Here is a 21,406-nt window from a genome sequence, read left to right as displayed (position 1 = left end):
AGGAGGAGGAGGAGGAGGACCGGGGCGGAAGGTGTCCCTACAGCCTCCCTCTCCCTCCAAGGTGAGTTGCAGCGCTGCTCCGCGCTCCTTTTGTCCCGGTGCGAGGCCGCGGCGCACGGCGGCCCCGCCCCGCCCAACTTTCGGCGGGGACCGGGGCGCCCCGACGGCCGCCCGCCGCGCCGGGGCCGCGCAGGGGGACGCGCGCTCCGCGGGGACGCGCCGGGGCTGCCGGCGGCGCCGTGCCGGGTGTCCCCCTGGGGGGCCGGAGCGCAGGTGGAGGGGCCGCGGGGTGCGGGCGGTCCCCTCCTTCCCCTTTGGTTTCTTCGGGACGGATGCGGTCGGCCCCATCTTCGCGCTTTACGCAACAGGTAGGGATGCCAGGAGCCGGCGGCGGCGGCACGGAGCCGCGGCCGGGAGGTTTCGGGGGGCTTTTTTGTTAGGTTCTCTGGAAAAGTGCGAAGGGGAGGGGGAGGAGAACCGACAGTTTTCCGAAATTCCCCTTCAGTTGTTTATTTATGTACTTCCCGTGTCCATGAAAAACGGGTTCGTTTCGCAACTCCGGAGTTTTATATTGTTTTCTATTTACTTTCCCCCCCCGCCCCTTCTCTTTCTTTTAAAGTTATTTTTCTTTACGTCCTGCGTTTGCCCGTCTCATTCCGGCGGATCAAACTGTCCGAAGGCAGATCCCCAGAGGCTTGTCCTCACTGACAGTCGGGGAATCCAAACAAAGAGGTGCATCTACCGGAAATAATGATTTGAGAGATGGTTCTCTCCCTTTCCACCCCCCACTCCCCCGCCTTGAATGAAATTGTTTTCTTTTTTCTGGGAGGTTCAGTTCGAGGGAAGTTTAGCGCCGGAGCCGGGCTCGGGGCTGAGGAGGGATGGAGCAGACGGAAAGTTGCGGCGGTGGGAGGAGGCGGGGGGCGAGGGCAGTACGGGACCCCGGCGGCGCCCGGACCGCGGGGGGAGCGGGGGCGCGGGGGACCTGCCGCCGCTGCCGGCTCTTTGTCTGCTCGGGCAACTTGAACAAAAGGAGAAACTCGGATGAACTCTCCATCTCTCCCTCGCCTCTCCCGGGTTAACTCATCTTCGGCAACTTTATCCGAAGAGATTTACTCAACTTTCTTCGAGCTCTCCCGCCGCTTAAAAGCGAAGAGCTCCGCCGTAGGCTTTTAAGGAAATTTGGTTTCCCAGTTTAGAGAAAGGAGAAGGTACGTTTGGACTTGGGGTTTATTGTTCTTTCCCGGCTCCCTCGCCGCCCCCCCCTCCGCCCTGCCATCCGTGCCCGGGGCTGGGAGCGCAGCGGAGGCGGCTGCGGGCCAGCCCAGCCTTTCCTTTGTACTTTTGGGAGCACATGCAGGTATTTTTGGGGACGGTAAGGCAGTCGTTCCTCCCGAACCCCCGTAATGCGGGCTGGGGGGGGCACTACTCGGGGGGGGGTCTTGCCTCCTTCTTGTGCCTGCTTTGTTTTATTTTAGAGGTTTAACCTTTTTTTTTTTTTTTTTTTTTTTTTTTTTTTTTTTTTTTTTTTTTTTTTTTTGGTGGGGAGGGAACCGGACTCGGAGGGCTTTCTGGATCGGGCTGTGTTTTTTAAGAGTTGGGACAGAGGAAAGCTGAAGACGGGGAAAACTTGCTGGGATTGTAGGGAGTCCTGGCGGCCCTGGGCAGCGAGTGGGGGGCTGCTGAAGGCCGTGGGGCTGGGCAGGGCAGGGTGGGGGCTCGGCCGTGTGCCGGCCCGAGACACCACGGAGGGCACTGCACTGCTCCTGTGGGACCAGCCCGGGGAACCGAGGTGCGCAGCAGTGCCGAGGATCATTTTCGGAGAAGAGGGCCGGACCAGAGGGAGGACTTTGTTCTTCCGAATGCATTGCTCGTAGCGAAGGGGAGAGTGGGAAGGGTCAGTCCGGGCTGGCCCGTCCTCGGCTGGGCTTCAGTGCGGTTCCCTTCGTCCCTTTGGAAATGCCATAAATGTCTTGGGGTTTGTTCCGTTCCTTTTGGTTCATGCTTTCTAGAGCAGGCATCGCAACTTCAGAAAACTTACTTGTGCACTCTTTGTACTTTTCTTAATTATCTTGATCAATTTAGTTCCTCATTATTTTCCCATTCTCTTTTTCTGTGCTACGTAATAAACGTCCATTTTTCTTTTTTCATCCTAGTACTCCACTTTCTTGTGTTTTCTTGTCCCAGTTTCCTGATTGTCACTCTCTTTCCTTAGATCTACCCATTTCAGAGTTGATGAAGTCTACTTTTTCACTTTTTATTGTTATTCATTCTCCTCTTCATTAATCTCTTCCCACTTACTCTTCTACCTTTGTGCTCACTTGCATTTCTCATGAAAAACTCCTTTTGCCAGACCTTTCCTTTCCTCCATGTGTAGAAGTGCTCATTTCTCCTGACTTGAAGCAAACATAAAGCTTTTTCTTGTTCTTTCTTATTCTTCTGTGGACTGCCCTACATCCACGTTACCCAGTTACACAGACAGAGCTCCTAGCAAAAATTCTTGTTCACCAATGTTCACTTTCTCCTTTCTTCTCATCTTTGTGTACGTGCATCTTCCAGTCTCTAAAAGCTGCTTCTAGTTCCTCTCTGTTGTCCTTAGTGAAGTTTGTTCTTTTCCCTTTCCCCCACTCCATCTTGGCAGACCCGACACTGTTCTTCACGTCATTGTTCCTCCTGTGTGCTGTACTCAGACTTTTCTCTCAATTCCTCATAGGCCCCTTCCCAACCTAAGTCAAATTTGCTTTTTGCACCTCCGAAGGAATTGCACAGAAGGGACTACCAGAGCAAACTGATGTGGGTTTGGCTGCTTTGTCTTCTTCCTGGGCCAAATGCCATCAGTGGTGCACATAGTTTAGGTCCCAACTGAAGCAGCACGTCTGCTGATGGAGGTGCTGTGGGAAGACACTGCAACAGGGCTAAGGAGGCAGAGAAGATCACATATGTTTCCCTCTAAAGGGTTGATGCATTTTGTTTTTGCTGCTTGCATTTTTTTTCTATTGACTTACTGTTTTCATTAGTTTTTAAATACCTGCCAGGGCAGTTGAAGAGCCTTTATATTACCTTTTTTCCCTGTCACTTCAGTGCTTTCTGGACGGTAAGACTGTGCAATCTGTAGAAATATATGAAAGCCTTTTCCTTAAATCTTCTTCTGCTACACTCAAAGCCTGGTGATGGCATTCTGCTTTGAAAACGTCACGAGGTTGGAGTTTAGGATGTGACTAGTTCTGTGAAAAAAGTTGTGCTTGAAATTATTCAGAAGCATGTAACTTTATATTTGTATGTTAGTCTCTGAGTGGTGTGGCAGAGTTACTGTGCTGAACTAACACTTCTTCTTCGTGTTTGAACAGGTCACAACATGACTGTTGGGAAAATGGGATGGTTGCCAGGACATCAGTCTGTGATGGGTGCCATATTGCGTTACTCTTCAAATGGTGGAATACGGCTTGGGATAAGCAGGATTGCTCAACATGCTTCAAACTGGACCATACAGCTGCTTAACATCTTAGCTGTTTGGATTCATAGTAATGGTTAATGGTCTCTGGGGGGAAGTGGAAGAGCCCCAAGCTGAAACTTGTGGATATTGTGGAACAGGCTGCTGAGACCCATTTGGATTATATTGCCATATTGCCATCCGATACCAAGGTTCTGCAGCTGATGAAAGGTATGCTTCTCCCCTGGTGCAAAAATACTGTCTCATACATCAAACTATTAAGTGAGTTGTCTTTTTTTTAAACAAATTTGCTTTGTAGACTTGTTTTTTTCCTTGCTACTGATACTTGCCAAGAGTTTTGAGTGGTGTTAATCAGACAAAAATGTTTTACTAATGGTTTGAAAACGTTTATATCTTAAATGAAAAAGGAAACCTCAAATAGTAAAGATTTCTTTTTCTGTAATTAACTTATATTTTGAAGGTAATGACTTCATAGAATCTATGAGTGCTTAGCAGCTCTAGAAAATGAGAATACCTAACTTTTAAGAAAAATAAGTTAAAAACAATTTAAACAAAGTACTTTCTGCAGTTCTGATCTTCCAAATAGCCCAGTTTGTTTGAAGATGTGACTCTTTTCTATTTTGAACTCAAGAGAACAACCTTTTATTATTTAACCTCTCTTCCTCCAAATAGAAACAAAAATCTTAAGGATGGTTTATGTGGGGGAGAAAGAGCAAACAAAAATATTTCGTTAAAAATTCAAGGAATTCTTTTGTTTTGTATGTTTTTAAAATTCTGATGTAAGGCTTCTTGCAGAGTGTATTTGCATCCTGAATGTCCTAGTAATGTGAAAGTCTACTGGATGCAGTTCAGCACTCAGTTTTCTGACTAAATGAGGTAATCTATGTACAAAAATGAACTGGAAACTAGCAGAGAAAACAAGTGGTTAAAGAGTTATTAATGAATAACAAATTATTCTTGAATCTAGATGAAGTGTTAATCCAATAGTGGGAAGAACAGTGAGCTCCTTAGTGAACTGTGCTAATGGGAAAGCAAATTTTAAAAGTATTTAAAATCTGATCCTTTTATACCTGTGCACTTCTTCATCATAGCTGAAAACGAATGACATGAAAATAGTCGGTTTTGCTACATGTTTCAGCTCAGCTGATTGGTTTCAGCCTAAACCATATGTAGGGCAGACAAGTATTCATAATCTTAAGAAAAGTGCTGAGCTGGCTGGCCTACTTTAGAGGAAAACAGAAATCTGAACGAATAATCACTTGTGATCCTTTCCTGTTGTAAACAGAGATACAAGAAGCAGTACAGTTCTAATTTCCTGATTCTCACTGTGTTTTAATATAGACCTACTCTAAATTTTCTCAGTTATCACGGGTAAGCTTTTTGTTGCATACTGGATGCAATTAATGTTAATTTAGATTTATGGTTTTAATATTGATCTGCCTTTATACTATTTTTGAACTTTGCATGACTGAAGCTAGCCATATGAAAGTCTTTAATTTGAAGTCTCAAAAATGGAAAGTCTTGGGCTTTTTGTGGAAAGATAAAACAAAGAGTAATAAATGGATTGTGTGGGTGAAAATATTTAGAGCTGCTCTCTAGTGTCATCTTGGAAGAGAAGCCCAGTTATTATTTTTCTCTATTTAAAGAAAATCAAAACTGCAATCCTTTTTTGTTTCTGTGAAGATTTTGTTCTACTTGAGTTTCTTCTCAGGCACTTGACACTGTTTCGGAAAACTAAATTGAACCCAGAAATACACTTCATTTACCTGCATGAAAGCTATTAATTTTCATCAGCACTGAAAACTGAGAGGATTTTTTACTCATAATTAAGATATAGAAACTACTTCTTAGCTTAATCTGAGAGTTTGTGTAGATAGAATTTCATCATTGCCAATAAATTCTGGTTATAGTAGGCAAATTATTAGATGTATTTGTTTCTACTTTGAACATTTCCAACATTAAGAACTTTGTGACAAACTGTTAAGATTTACAACCTATCCATCTTCAAATTTCTTTGGACTGTTTCCAACAAAATTCGAAGAATCATTCTCGTATTTGGAGGTGAGATCTCCAGAGAGAGGAAGAGCAGGGCCAGATAGAAAGTGCTCTGTGTGGTCATTCCCAGCTGGAAGGTGTGCTGTGCTGTAGGAGAGGAGACCATTTTGGGGCTTGCAGGGAGATGGGGGAAATGCTTTCTGGGGGCCCTGGCTGGAGTGGTCCCATACCTTTCTCCTGGGAGCAGTCCTAGCAAAGGGACCAGGTGCAGCAGGGCTTGGATGGAGGCTGAGAAGTGTGGGGAGGGGTGATGGGGACCACCTGCCCTACTGGGGGTGGGAAGGAGCCTTGATGCTCTCAGAGGGGGCTGGTTGGGAGGGGCTGCTGCTTGAGAGGAGGTTTTTGGGTATGGGAGCCTGAGGTGTGGCAAAGAGGTTGTTTCTGTGATTTGTCTTTGGTTGCAAGTTCCCAGTTTCTTGCTTTGCTTGTGTCAGTCCTGGAAGGTGAATTAAATCCTTGCAGGTGTACCAGGGCAGTGTGTTTCTGGGGGGACGAGGGAGTTCTGAGCTCCCCCTCCCAAGCCAACCATGGAACTGTAATCTGGTAGCAGAATTTGCACCTAAAACAGATTAAACCAAATCCAGACAGTTTGAACAGTGATTCCTCTTTTGAACTGTACTCTCAGTTAAGGAGTTCTTCGATGTATTGGTTGTTTGAGAAAGTGTTTTGCTCTGTGAGAGCAAAACTTAGTAGCAGTAATTTAGGTGAGAGTAAACATGAGAGTTTTTCAGGCCAACCTAGCCTGAGTTGTGAGAGTGATTTAGCAGGCTGCAAGGAGTGCAAATTTCACAGTGTACTGTGTGTGGGCAGGTGAGTTGCATTGTTGGAGTTGTGCATTGTGAAGAATGAGCAGAGGAGAACAGGGCAGATTTTATTACTGCCAGATTTTTAGATGGGAGATGGCATGTGGAGTAACTTCCAATTCATTAACATCTAGGAAGGTAGAAAGCAAAATATGGTAAGAACTTTATTTCTTTGTCTGTTCCTTCCCTTTGGCTGAAGTGTTTTTCTGGATGCATGAACTCCAGAATTCCCAAGTGAGGGAAATTTCTGTAGATCCATCTGTGCCCTACTTAGGGAGGGCTCTTGATGCAAAAAGAAGTTAAGGGTGCTTTCCTGCTGCCTTTCACCCCTTCTGTGGGAGACCCTACTCCTGGCAATGAAGGACAAAGAAACCTTCTTTGGAGGCTTCACCAGAGTGTCTGTCCTCAGGGTTTAGAGGCACAATTTGATTCTTGAGTAAAATTTTGGGCGACAGCTTTTGGCCATAGGATTGTTAGTCCCTGAAAGGGCTCCTGAGCAGTCCAAAGAGTATTGGCAAGTGTGAAGAACATGGTAAATAGTCACTTCACAATCTTCACTGAGAAAGGAAGATGGAAGCATTACTAGAATGGAGTTGTCTTTGTATCTTTGGTTCCATAGAAAGTGCTATTGATAATTATGTCTGGTTTTTTTCCCCCTCCTTATTTTGCTCAAGGCTGGTTGAATGTCATGTGTGAAATCATATTGCTTACTATAGCAGAAATCATAATTGCAAATATAATGTTTTCTTTATTTTTCTCCTTTCACTGGTGTGTCACCTTATTATGCAACTTGAGGTACAGTATTCTTACAGAAAGGATATAACCATCGGAGTACAGTTTGTTTCTTTTCTTGTCAGAGCAAATTTTTATGAGAGGTACAAGAAAGTCAACCAAAGCTGGAAAAAGAGAGCTTCCACTTTAAACTGGGGGTGGGTTTACACAAATTGCAATCCTCCACACCTTATATTACAGTTATGACTGAGAAATAATTTCATGAGGACTTATAATGAAAACAAAGCTTCCAACATGTGACCTGCTTTTTCTGTAAAGTGCTCTCAGGAATGTCAGGACAGAGGCATATGGTGTCTGGAATAGTTTTCTGTTTCTTGATTGGATTTATTTTATGTAGCAAGAGGCTTTTCAAGTCACTAATGGGTTCTATTTTTATTTTTTTTTCCTTGCATTGTCATAACATGAAATTTATCCCAAACTATTTGTGAAGCCTGAGGTAGGGGTCATATTGTGCTTGGTATCTTGACCTTTCCTTGATTGAAATGCATAGATGTGTTTGGGTTTGGTAGAGGGAAATGGTTGAGCTGGGGGGACTTGGAATATTTTAATGCAAAATTAGTTCTGGTCTTCGAGGAGAGGGACAGTACTTCCCCCGAAAGGTTATGAGATTACTGTAAGTGTGGATTCTGTATTTAAATCCATGAACCTTGGAGATTAGTGAGAAGAAATTGTGTTTGACTCTGTAGAAGAAAGAAGAGAAAAAGCTCCTACCTAGTCCAGATGAGTCTACTATTGCTAAAAATTGAAAAGTTGATTTCATTTCTTTTTACTTGTAAACGAAAGCTACAGTCCTTCTATTTAGAAGTGTTGCAACTCTATGAAATAAACTGCATTTTGATACATCTTAAAGGTTCCAGCATAAAGTTTTCTGTCACTTTTCTGTGTTTGTTTGTTTAAAATTGTTTTTAAAGCCTTAAGTCCCACATGGGGCAATGAGTGTGGCGTTGCTCTGGGTTGCCAGCATTACTCCCCTGTCAGAGATAAGAGAGAGCGCTGAAGTAGAATCATGAATGTTTTCAAGGAGTTTCTTGCAGGCATGGGAGCCTCCTGGGTATGGAAGGAGGAGGCATGTGATTGCCATAAAATGAGTAAGTGGGCAGTGGGAGTGGGTATTCTGGGCTGATAAGGATGGGGTCTGGCTTGGTTGTGAGCCAGTGATGATTGGTGGGAAAAGGAAGTGGTGAGACATTTTGAAAACAAAGGCTGGTCGCTAGTGATGGATGGGATAGAGGGAAGAGATGTGGATTTTGTGGGAATGGATGAGAAGTTGTTTGTCATAATTTATGTGTCAGGACGCCTGTGCCATCAGAGCATTTCTAATCAGAAAATGGAGTGAAATCTTTAAATGGCTGTGGCACAAGTTACAAATATCTCAGACACCAGTAGTACTGGCTTCTTTTTGGTGCGCGCTAAAATTGTGCTGCTTAATGCTGTGAAAGGAAACAAAGTTAACTTTAGCTTTGCACATTTTGCATTAAATTACTCCCCCAATCAGGGCAACTTTCACTTGAGGATACAACATACCATCCTCTGTTTCTCTTTCCATCACTGTTCAAGGCAATGATTCCTTTAGGTAGGTGATTCAGGAGTTGCACACATTGTTTTCAGATTATCTCAGCGGTGAAACTTTGCGAGGCTATTTAAAAATTGGGTTTTGGTTGGTACTAGTATTGATCTGTGCCTGTCTTCTGAAAATAATGCAATTTGTGCTGGCTCCAGGGTACATAAGAAGGTACCCTAGATTATGCAGCAAACACTGAGGTGTTTTTAGCAACTTGATGCTTTTGATGCAGAGTGGTGTGCTGCCATGCCAGCTATTAAATTAGGCCTGTCAGCTACTTTGTGTAATTATGGTACTGTACCTCATCTGTCAATTGTTGCTTCTCTGCTGGACTTGGGTATGATGTGGCTTCAGCTCTGCTGGAGCTGACCTGGGCTAGTGGTAGCTCAGGGGGCTTTTCACTGGGCTCTCCTGGGGTGTGTGTGAACACAAATTTAAGTTTTGCTTGTGGACAGGCTGTTGTTTCAAGGCTTTGGGCTTCAGGCGTTGAAAGAGATGCTCTCTTACCCTTACAAAAGATGCTTTGCTTTTTTGTTAAAAATATAGGTAAGGCAGCACACTTTTCATCATCCATCTCTGGTGCTTAATTTTGCCATATTCGAAGTTTTATGATGTCATGTAGCCAGTAGCTTCATTCATTCAAGCTCCTGCACTGGACTTGTGAATCTCCTACCGGCATGACTCCTCACTGAAAATCAGACACTGGAAAGAAGGGTGGTTCAGGTTCACAACTTTGTGGTTTTGGTACTTGGCATTTTAAATTTTTTTTTTAGTTGCAATTGCACTTGAAAAAGAAGGAATGGAAGAAATGTAATTCTAAACCCAAAAGCTTTTTCTTTATCACACAGTTGTCTGTCAGCTTCAGGATTTGTATACATTATTTTCATAGCCATAAATCTATGCATTATGTGGCTTTACAGGTTTCCTTTTGCATGCAGTTAAAATCTGTGTCAGAGATCATGGCAGGCTTTGATAAATATCCCCTGCAGGAATTCCAGTGCTTGGGCAGTGCAGGAAGGGATCTATAGCCTGGTGTGTGTTCTGACAGCAGTTCACCTAGTAATTGGACTGAAAAGGAAGTTTTAAAGGCAGCAATAAGAGAAGTTTCCCCTTCTTCCCAAAGAAACAAATGAACAATTTGCTAATTGCCCACTGAAATTTGTCTTGGGCCACACAATGCATCTAGATGGAAGGTTAGTTTGATACTAGTTTATTTTAAATGCCTTATTTAATAAAACTCATAATTAGCACTTTCCTTGTATTCATTGTGGCGTGTAGTAGCTCAAAATCAATACCTGAAATATTTTTGTCAGCCAGTTTGGGTTATCTAGAGCACGTTTTTTCCTGCTTAGCCACCAATTTGAGCTGTTGTGTCTAAACCCAGTCACTCAGGTTAATTTTTCATAGAGCCAAATAATATTTGCTGTTGACTTCAGTGGTGATACTGGAGTTTTTGGAAAAGCAAATCAGACACCAGAGTACCTATGTGTGTATACACATACATATTTATATTTTAGATATAAACATATATGAGTGTGTACCATGGAGTCCAGAACCAAAGGTGTGCCTAAGGCAGCTTCATGAAGGAGAAAAGTGATTTTCTTTTCCCCTATTTCTTTGGAGCAGTATCTTGTTCTTTCCCACACCTTGCTTCACGTTGTCGTTTGTTGGTGGTCTTCAATACTGTCTTCCTTCTTTGTTTTGGATTTTTGGGTATACTCAAAATGAAATGTTGTCCTATTCCAATTAACAGTTTGTTTCCTAAAATGTGTCCATCCTGTGTGCATAGTCTGATGAGCTAAATAACATATAATGGATAAATATCAGTAGAAGGAATTCACTGTAATCAGTTATAAAACACTTCCAGGCATACTGCTCGCTCCTCCCTTTCACCCTTCCAAAAGGCACCAACCAAAGAGCACCAAGGCATAGCTGAAATGTGCCTTTGACAAGCACCTTAAAAAAATTAATTTCTTCAACTGGTAATCAATATGGCTTAATTTTTGATGTATGTATAACCTATATATGTATGTTCCTACTATGTAGCTTGGTTTTTGTGGAATTCATTGCTTTAAGTTCTGTGCAGTGTAATATTTGAAATGGTTAGTGGTGCTTATTTTAATTTTTTTTAAACATCTTCAGCAGTAATTGTTTTGAGTGCTATCAAAATTATGTATGGAATACTACTTGTGGACTTCATGCAGGGTATTAGTGGATCTCTATTTGAGACAAGTGAAAGGATGTTTGCAAAGGAAGATCAGAACCATTCCCAGATTGATTTCTTTGCATTTGCAAATGCAAAGAAATCAATAAGCCACTTTGACCTTGGACTCCGTGTTGCAGTTGAAATAGTTTTTTTTCCCCTGAACTCTGTTGCAAAAGCCAGCATGTTAAGATATGGCAGATCAGAGAGAATAAGACAGTAAAGAAGCAGAATAAGAATTCACTATTTTGTTGAGATTGCTGCTCAGGGTTATATTTCTTGAGTATTTACTTATAGTGTTGGTCCTGTCCAATGACTTTGTAGGAGAGCATATTGTAGGTGTTGAAAAATGTCACTATTAAAAATAAGGATTCGCACGCATCCTGTAGTCTGGTAGATTGTTTCTGCAAAAGAAGTGGAGGGGAGCTCTCTGGTTTGTTGCTCTGCTCTATCAGAAATGATGTATCTGAGTGATAGTTGCTGGATTAAAGCAGTGTATATTTTAGGCTTCTGGTTGCTCTGTGCGAACAGTGCTGTTCAAACATCCCAGGAGCTGCCAGGAGCCATTTTGCATCTAACACATTCATATGTGGTTTTCCACCCTGTGCAGTGGTTTATGTCCATGACTGGTGGAAGGGGAGCAGGGTGTCTTTATTCTTAATTTGTTTCTGAATGCTCCCAGGCTGAAGATAGATATGAAGACCACCTGGTTATTTCAGGTCAGTGCCTGGATTAGCTTCTTGGCAAAAACTTGTTATGGATCATATACTGCCATCACTGCAAAACACAGTAAGTCCGACAGGGTATCTCTAGCTCTGTTTAGGTAAGATCAATTTCTTCTATGAAAAACAAAAGGAGAATCTCTGTGGAGAGGCGGGGGTTGAATGTAATATAATAACCGCTTGTCAGAGAGATACTTGATAGTAGTTAGCTTCTGAGGGAGTTACAGCCACTTAATGTGTCTCTAAAGAGAGCCAAGGTGCACTCACTGGGAGGATATTGCTGTATCTCTTGGACAATATATATATATATATATATATTTGTTGATTTTTTTCCTTAATATACCGGTTGTAAAAGTAAGTGTTAAAATATGAGCGATGTGGACTCTAAAGAATATTACCATAAACAATTGATGCCTGCATTTGGGTGTAGGGCCACAGTTGCTGTGTGGCAGAGCTGCCAAAATCTATAGGCGTTACTGGCTGAAGAGGAACAAACAATTCATTAAGCATAATAGACTATTTAATGTCTCTTATAGATATTGTAAGGTTCTTGTTCTGTCTTGGCTCTTCAGTTCTTGGATTTAGAATTGCTATGTTAGCTGCACATGCCTTACTATTTTATGTTGAAATAAGTGCAAATTGTATTTTTTTTTTAAAGCAGCATAATAATTTTGAACCAGTTAATTTTAAAAGGAAATCTCATACTTCAAGGGTTAGCATCTTTTGTTTGGAGAAAATTATCCGTATAGAAGCTCTCTGTATCTTTAAGTAAAGTGGTTTCTAATTTATGCTTGATTCTTCTGCTAGGTTAATGTTAATTAGTTTAACATATCACTCATAAAAGATGTCATAGTTGAGTCATTGTGTAGGTAACAAATCCTGCACTGGCTAGCAATGAAGAAATATTACCTTTATTAAAACCCACACTTAAACCGTGGAGTCAGTAAGGGCTCATGACATTTTGCAGTTATCCAGCTTAATGCATTTTAATGCCTTCAGTGGTGTGAGGTTTTTCCTTGAGAGGCTGTGTGGGGGATAAGCAAGTGAGGCAGAGCCTTCAAATTATGCAGTCAGTATAAAGTGTAGCGTGTGCCAAGTGAGAAATCCAGCAGAAATACTGGCTGGGGTTGGGGCCCAGATACTTTTATACCAATTTAACCTTAAAAAACCCACAACTGTCCAGTATCGGGTTACTCAAAGAAAGCATACATGAATAGTGGTAAAAAAAAAAGCTCAAATCTGCTTATATTTGCAGCCCAAGTAATTAGATATTAACAACACAGCTAAGTATGCATGCTTGTAATTAGCTAAGTAGCTTCATCCATTTCTGCCCTGAGAGAAGCATTAGAACCACAGGGGCCTGTAGTGGAAAGCAAATTTCAGTTGTGATTGTGGAATGGTTAGTGTGACTCTGTAATACTCTATTTCAAAATAGGCCCCCAGCCTCTAGGAGGAGGTGATGCTGTGGTGCTGCCAAGGCAGCAGTGAGCCTGCACTGACTCCTGTCATCCTGCTCAGCTGAGTATGGGATGGGTGAAGCAAATTAGTCTGATCAAACCTCTAGCCAAAAGCTGCTGCCCACATTTGTTTGTTTGTTTAAAACCATCAGTATGTGAATAGCAACCAGGAATTGATTAAGTGTTTGAGGATGCTGTTGCTTCCTCTGTCTGAGGAAGCCTGGACGAGGAGGTGTTGGATTTTGAAGGTCGGTGGAGTTTCATTTGAACAGCACAGGCAGGCATGGTCAAGAGCTTTGCATCTAAAATATTAATGTAAAAAAAAAAAAACAAAAACAAAAACAAAAAAAAAACAAAAAACCCCAAAAAATTAAACCTTGCTTTGCTAAAGGTTGTAAGCCCTTCCATGGCACAGGAGCAAGGCCAGTCACTTCAGTGTGTGGCAAGGTGTCTGAAACTTTATAGGGCAGCTCCAAATTAGTGAACCAGATGTATTTTCTTGTAACCTGGGTTTGTTCCCCTGTGCAGCAGATCACTATAGCTTTGTGGCCAAGTAAACATTGTGAGGCTGATAAGAGAAAAGAGGGTTATCACTACTTAGGAAAGTAAACAGCCAGCATGTTCTAGCATCTCACAGTCTGAACATCAAAATAAATTAGGTTTGCTCTTTAAAATGATTAAGTATCCTGCTAGATTCGGTGTTTCAGATGTGAGAAATGGCAGCTTTGCAGCAGGTGGAGCTGGCAGGAGAACAGGAGTGTTCTTCTGCCTCCTTTCAAATTATGTGTCTGAGCTCCTTTGGACTACTGGTACTTCTGTACCCCAGTAAAAGGCAAATCTGGTGATTATTCATAGTGTGCAGATTTAATGAAATTTTGTTAATAAAAATATGCAGTTCTTTGACATCCTGCTTTACAGCTCATAACACAGGTGTGTTTGGTGAGTGTCTCAGCATAGTTAGGTGAAGACACAGGACTAGTATCCCTTTGAAGTGACTACATTCTTCAGTGTGTCACCCTGACCTAGTGAGTTCATCACTGTTGTGTATGCAGCTGTGAACATTAGGTTTTCTCTTGCTATAGGAGACCTCTTTCTATGGACAGGTTGTTCTTTAGGTGATGTTTCCTTGAGACAGTTCTCTTTCAGCTTCCTTAGCCATTGGTTCATTCATTTGGTCGCAATTACAAATTCTGGTTACCATGAGACTTGAAAAATTGCAGCAAACAAGCGACTTCTTTCTGAATTTGCTTCTCACCTTGGATTTGCATTAGGCTTTCAGACTTCCCTTAATTTTAACCATGAAAATGGAATATATTACAGTAATTTTATTAACATCAAAAGGCTTCAAATTGTTCACATGTAGCTCTTAAAATTTATAAAGCAGCAGTTTAAGACTTTGAAATTCTTAACAGATGCTCAGCTATGTTCTCAGTATTTGAGCTTAAAGCAGAAAGAATTTAACTCAATTATAATAATGTAAACCTTTCCACTTTGCTTTGCATAATTAAATATTTTCATTTACATAGCACAGCAGTTTAACATTCTAAACAGGGTAGATAAGCAGAAGAAAAAGGCAGACAAAGATGCATCTTTAATGCATGCGGAGTGGTAATGCACATGCTGGTAATCTCACTGTGCTTATTAATAATAACTTTAACTAGAAATCCATATGCAAATTCCTGTGAATATGGATTGTATTTAATATGTGGAATTTTTTTTAATTGTGTGCATCTTTGGAAGTATGCAGTAAGGTATATTAAAACTGGAGCAGAAATACAGTATCTTTGATATCTTCTACTTCTTGTTTGAAAATATTAATTAGCAGAACAGGTCTGAGGAAAATTAAGGTATCTTTGGCCAGCTTTTGTGGATGCAGGAAATGGCTTGACTGTGCCTCTGTGGAAGTCTGTCATCCTACCAGTGTAGCAAAAACTACACTAGAGGTGGTTATTACTAGCACTTTGGATAATGCTGTGTCCTAAGCTTCACCAGCCTTCTGTCAGAGAAGCTTCTCTGTGCTGTAATAGGAAGCATCACGTGTTTTGGGGACTATAAAATAGACCCAAGATGTGCAAATAAACACCTACACTTTCCTAAATTACTGCTGTCTGTCAGGTCCAGGTCAGCAAGATGTATCAGGCTGAAAGGAATCTTCGCTGGTTTTGAAGCAATTTAGTGCAACTTCTGTTGGCTAGTTTAATGTCACTCTTCTTGAAAGTGGGAGGATCAGTGATGTTCCTCTATAATAAAATAAAGTAGTTTTGATTCTTATGTTCATGAATTCTCAAACTGTATAATATATTACAGATTATGTCATGAAACATGTGGAAAAATATAGGTGGGTTAAATAAGAGAAAGCTTAAAGTTGTTTTTGCTTTTTATAATGCTTTTTGTTTGCTTACCCCTAAACTTCACCAGGTGATTGGCTTGCCCTGGTTGAATGTTTTATATCAAAAGAGTTCGGTGGTTTGCTTTTGTTTTATGTTTATTACATGCTTCAAATCTCAAAATTTAAGTGCCAATGTATGGGACACATACAATAATTCTATACATTACAGTTAAGAGAAGAAGGATTTTTAGAAAAACTTGGGTTACATGAAACACTATTTTTGCTCATGTGTTGTTTTTAGGGCATATATCAAGGGACTAAAAGAAAGTGGAAACCCAAGCCAAAGAGAGAAACCCATGTGTGTTTGTGTGTGAATGCATTGCAGTGTAGGGAGTGGGGCAGGGGAGCTTAAGTTTGTGTGTTTATCTTTGATATTTTATTCACATGTTCTCTAGGGTTCTTTAGGTAGTGAGCTTTGGAAAATTGTTTCAGTTGCACTTACATTTCAGAGGATTTCTGTCAATTGCCTAGGTTTTTTCCATTTGCACATAGATTTTTCTAGTGCACTATAAAACCTTTTGTCTTATTTTTTGCTTTGTTTAATGTGAATGGAGGTAAGAGAGCAGAATGAAGGGGAAAATGAGAATTTGGTTTACAGTGAAGGAAAATTTCATGTCCTAAAGATGCTTCTGACAGTCATTCCTCTAGTATAATGAGTGGTCGTTTGCTAACTGCAAATCCAGCAGTGTTGGTTACTTGCTTAAAGAAAAAGTGAGGCTACAAGATCTCATTAACTTTGATTTTCATGTTATCCCAAAAACGTGTAGCAATATATATGCTCTTATTTTCTCTTGCCTCTGATCATTGGGGAGTGCTTAGATGTACTAAAAATTCTTTGGCACCTCTGAGCACTCTAAAAATAATTTCATTGGTAGGATTTTATTGGTAGAAAGGCAACTGGAGGCTGAGTATGGACTTCTCTTAGTGTTTCATTATTGCTCATTTGGCTTTAGTTATTGAGTATTTTGCCAGTTTTCTTTTCCATTCTTGCTTCATTAGACCTGTGCTGCATTTCTGAAGGGTTATGAGAAGTTCTCATTATGAAGTAGCTGGTTAACCCAGGAAATCTGTTTCTGTAGAGATTTCTATCTCTATTAGTATTTTCTAGATTTTTGAGTTGTTTCATTGTTTAGGAGAAGAAATGGGATTGTTTTGGTTTGTATTGAATACATGTAATAAATGCATTGGAGAGGTATCAGTATTAGTAGAAAATTAGTATTAGTAGAGTAGTCAGATTAGATAAGTAGTTTTTGTGTATGAGAACATATGGTTCTGTGTTTTTGGTTTCTCAACTGTATGTCTTAGGTGTGTTGCCTTCCAGCTGGTTTTCTGTTATCATATTATCTCTGGCTCTGTTTCTGCTCATTTGCACCTGGATTTCACCAACTTGGGAATCTCCTGGGAGATACAGAATCATTTCAGTATGTGACATCAGGCACTTACCTAACTTCCTATGTGTATGAGGTAGGATTTGGATTCTTTTGGTAAAAAAGCCTGTGCAGAGAGCTCTGTGTAGAAGGTAGGAAAATACCTTTCTCAGTTGCTGGATTTTGTCCTCAATTAGCTTATGTTATGTGCCTTAATTTGCTACAGGAGTAGTGTGTTGCTGCTTTACTAAGCCCTTTTCTCTGTCTTAAAGTAATTGTGTGCCCGTTTCCCATTTGAAGGCTAAACAAAAATAATAGTGGAATATTAGGCCTGGGGTTCTCTGGAGCGTAACCGCTTATTTGTGTGGTAGCTGCAATTTTCTTGGTTTTGTCCAATAGTTTAGGGAGTGTCTGTGCACTTTCCACTTCCCAAGTCATTAGTGATTTGTGGCTGATTTGGTCCAAGTTTAACTATTGCCTATAATCTCTGGGGAGTAGAATTCCTAGATGTTTTAATACCTGTAACTGTCATTACAAACTGCAGTGAGTAAGCATGTCCTGATTTATGAGCACTCAATTAATCTTAATGCCTGGGATTTGTTCCAGTAAGTTCACACATCTGGGTGAATGCCCAAGGTCTTTAGAGAATTCTTAAAGTTTGCATATTGACCTTTGAGGACTGGAGAGTAGGACCAGGGTATCATCCACATAAAACAGTTCTTCTGTGGGACCTATTTTAGTATTTTTTTAATATCTTTCAGACCACACCTCTGATTTTGTGGAAGAGGAGCAGGAGGAGCAAATGTTCTTGCTCTGTTCTTGGTTTTCAGAAGTATGGGGAGGGTTTTGGGTTCTTTTTTATTATTATTATTTTTGGAATGCAGTTTGAAAAACAGACCCCTCCACAGCAGTTTAATCCAATTGAGAGTTGGTCAGTGTATCTCATTTTCCTAAGAACTCTGATGGGATAATCCCAGGTAACCCCATCATAAGCTCTTCTCAGCATCTGGCAATAGTCCTCATGAGTGCTGTGATACTGCAGGTTGCTTGATTACTTGCTTGAGGTTATCTGGTCCAGGTCTGGATGCATTAAGTCTAACCCAATGTATGTTATTATTTCTGAGTGCAAATGTAGTCATTTTAAAAAGCCAGTGTCTGTGGGGGAAGCTTTGGCATGGAGTCTCTCTGCGGTGGGATTTAGGCTGCCTGCTGGAGGAGTAAAGTATTGCCACAGTAGAGGAAGGCCTTGCTAGGAAATGGTTAAAAGTGGACACCACTCCAGGGGATCATAATCCTTTTGATGAAGTTGTGAATCATTTGATTGAAACATGCTCAATTAATGGCACCTATCCCTGGCTGGATTCCAATGGACATAGCTGTTTCTTCATGTCTCTGAGAAAACAGGCATCCTCTCCCTGGATGCATTGTGGGAGGGGTAAAAAACATTTGCTTTGCTTTCAGCATTGCCATGGGCTTTCCTGTATTGCTTCTCTAGTTGGATCCTTTTTCTCCCTGGAGTGACTGATGCTTCTGAAATGCAGGGCACTGAAGTCCCATGAAGGAGCCTCCTTCCCTCTGCACCAGTTGTACCGATTGAAATGGGAATATCATCTGGGGCTCTGTCTCTGTAGAATATCTGAGCTGAGAATTTTACATCCCTCTCTGAGATTTTTCTTTTTGGCCTGTGTGGTGGGAATTTTATTTTTTTTTTCCCATCAGTTCTGATAATTTGCTGTAAGAGGTAATACACAGGGGAGGACTGTCTATCATTTTTATGTGGAAGCTGTTTAATCATTATACCAGGAGTTTTAGTTTCAGTTTGAGTACTCTGGTAAGTTTCTTGTGTACTCTATGACCAGGATTTCTGGATGCTGTGTGTGCCATGTGTGGGTTAGTTGGGGGGTATGTGTCTTGTTTGATTGGGCTTTTTTTTTTTTTTTTTAAATGTTTTGGTTAGTTTTTTTTTTTTGGTGCCCCCCATTCCTTTACTTTTTTAATATCATTGTTGGAATTGGAATCCTTGATGGTCTCTTATTTGCTCTGAATGAAATCCAAAAATTTAGTACCTGGGAGAAGCAAGCTATCAGTTTCTTACTACCTTTCCATGTCCTTTGCATGGGGGAGTTTCAGTGAATATCTGCATTGGCTTATTATTGTCTCAGAATAATTTTTTGCCTTGGTATTTTTATCTACAGCTAATCTGAAGGTGTGAATATGTAAATTGTATTTTGCCCACCTCTAAAAGGAAAGATTTTACAGTATTGGTAAGGAGGGGGAAAAAGTCAGGGGCAGAAATAATGGTACTTGGTGAAAGTTTTTTTTCTGGGATGGAAAAAGTTACAATAAATGTATTAGATTTTTTGTGGTACATTCAAATGCAAGTGTGTGCACAAAAAAACTCCAACCTATGTAATTGGTAGCTCACAGGCTTTATTGTAGTGAGTATCAGTGGTTTGATTCAAGGCTGTTGTGCTTGAGATCCTCACTGAGCTGTTGTGGGCCCTGCAGGAGGACTGTGGGAACAGGAAGAGTTCGTATTTGTGCTTTCACAGTTTCCAGTGATTTATGGCTTGTGAGTCTTGAGCTTGCCTGAGTGAAAGTGTCTTTGTAGTTATTCATCATCTGAGATTTTTATTCCCATCACTTTTGGAACCAATCAGGACTGGTAGTATTCACTGCACCCAGTGGTGCTGAATTCCACAATGGACTTCACGTGAAGAAATCTAATTTTGTTTGATTTGAACCTGCTATGAACTGGTTCTTCCAATGCCCCTCTGCTGTTGTAATAGTAAAGGTAATTGTTTCCTGCTTGCCTTATCCTGCCAGCAAGGTTCTTGCAGAATATGTTTTTATATAGGAGTACAACTTTAATGTTTTTGTTGTTGTCATATTCCATAATAATGATAATTAATAACATTCCATGTTTCCTTTTGGACTGCTACAAAGAATTAAAGTATCTATTAAAATAATCTGTTGCTGCCACAAAACTTTGTTCCTTACTGGTAGGATTCATGGTTGTCTATGTAAAGGGAATACCAGGTGTGCCATGTCATCCTCTCACTCCACATTTGTGTTTTGTTTTTTTTTACTCAATGTAAAAAATATTTTACCTATAACTTAAATGTTGTAGTCACTGAAGATGCTGATAACATTTTTCAGAGGTTAAAGAAACGCTCATCAGGACAAAGCTGAGAAGCCTTAGCCCTTCCAGAGCTGTCTCAGCTGACAGTGCAGACCAAAGAGGAGCTGGAAGGGCTCATTCCTCTGGGAGTCACATAGCAAGTGCAAGAATCTTGAGAGTTGAGGTAGTCTGTCCTCATCATTGGCTAAAAAATACAGAAACTGTTTTTTATTTTTGTATCTGATATGATTAAATAAAAAAAGAATATTTTTTGCTACTTAGAGGCACTGGTGGAACAAAGGATTTTAAACAGATCATCTTATTTGTCATTGCTATTTTTAGAAGTATTTGTAGCAAAAAATTGGTTGTGTTTTTTTGCATGTTTTCTGTTACATTTTTATTTATAAAGAAAGTAATTTCTCTGACAGCCATATATGTTTGGCTTCTGAGAGCTTCACATAAAAAAAGGTAAAATAATTCTTTGATGAAATCCACCTGAATTTTTCATATAGATAAAACATCCTGAGGATGGAGAAGGAAAGCAACTAGATGCTTCAAGTGCATTTGGAAATAGCTAGTGGTGCTGTCCTAACACTATGCCAAAGTCAATTGAAAACACCTTATTTCTTTGTTAGCTGAGCAAGATGTATGGCTACAGCACACTAAGATGGAGGCTGCTGTCATCATGCCTGGATACAAGCTCGACAGACAGGGAAGAGTTCAGGGATTAATGGGAACTGTGATGTAGCAGCTGAGAGGAGAGGCATAAGGAAAAGGGAGCATTCCCATGCATATTACAGATATTGGAAGTGTTTTTTGTGTGAGCTTTCAGTGTATGGTTTGTAAATTGCATACAGACCCAGGTGATACCTGATAGTTGCAGATGTGTTTTCTATTGATTCCTGGGGAGGGGCCGGGAAAGGTAAAAGTAAGATTGTGTGTTCTACTCTGAAAGGAAAACTAAAAATTACACTTTTGGTTTGGTTATATGTGGACTTCAACCACTAGAGCTGCTTCACAGAGGTAAAAAGCAGACAGCCAGACAGTGTCCTCTATCCTGTATTACCAATTTAACTATCTCCATTCTGGACAGTATTTTGATTAAAGACATTTGAATTGTGATTAAGATGTTAAACCTTTTGAAGAAGTGGTATGAAAGTCACTTGGGATCTAAAAGGTTACAGGAAGATCAGAGCTCTTTCTGAACTGGTTTCAGAGGAATGGTATGGCTAAAGAAGTCATTAGTTCTTCTTGCATAATCCAGAGCTAAACTGCAAACCTTGCCAAAGAACCCATCTTGGTTGTATAGGGAAAAACTGAGCCCTGTGAGCAAAGTGGGCATGACTTAGTTAAATTGCTGGTGCAAGAAGTGATTTTTTTCCCCATAGAGATGGTACAGATGATTATAATGTGTGTAAATTCTCTTGTAAGTTCAGTGAACTTGAGCTTCAAGGCACTGTGGATTTAAATTTATAATGTTTAGAC

General features: G+C 40.7%; 1 long non-coding RNA gene across 1 annotated transcript in view; it reads left to right on the top strand.

Annotated features, from left to right (window-relative positions):
• The first annotated feature begins 452 nt into the window (after positions 1–452).
• The window catches only part of LOC136364193 (uncharacterized), a 133,592-nt gene continuing 112,638 nt past the window's right edge, over positions 453–21,406 (top strand). Inside the window, exons 1-2 of the long non-coding RNA XR_010744111.1 lie at positions 453–1,211; positions 3,348–3,661. This is a non-coding gene — a long non-coding RNA (uncharacterized lncRNA). The remainder of the gene's footprint in view (positions 1,212–3,347; positions 3,662–21,406) is intronic.

The sequence above is a fragment of the Sylvia atricapilla genome, chromosome 1 (genome assembly GCF_009819655.1).
Source record: "Sylvia atricapilla isolate bSylAtr1 chromosome 1, bSylAtr1.pri, whole genome shotgun sequence".
NCBI lineage: Eukaryota > Metazoa > Chordata > Aves > Passeriformes > Sylviidae > Sylvia > Sylvia atricapilla.
This window is presented reverse-complemented; position numbering and strand designations above follow the sequence as displayed.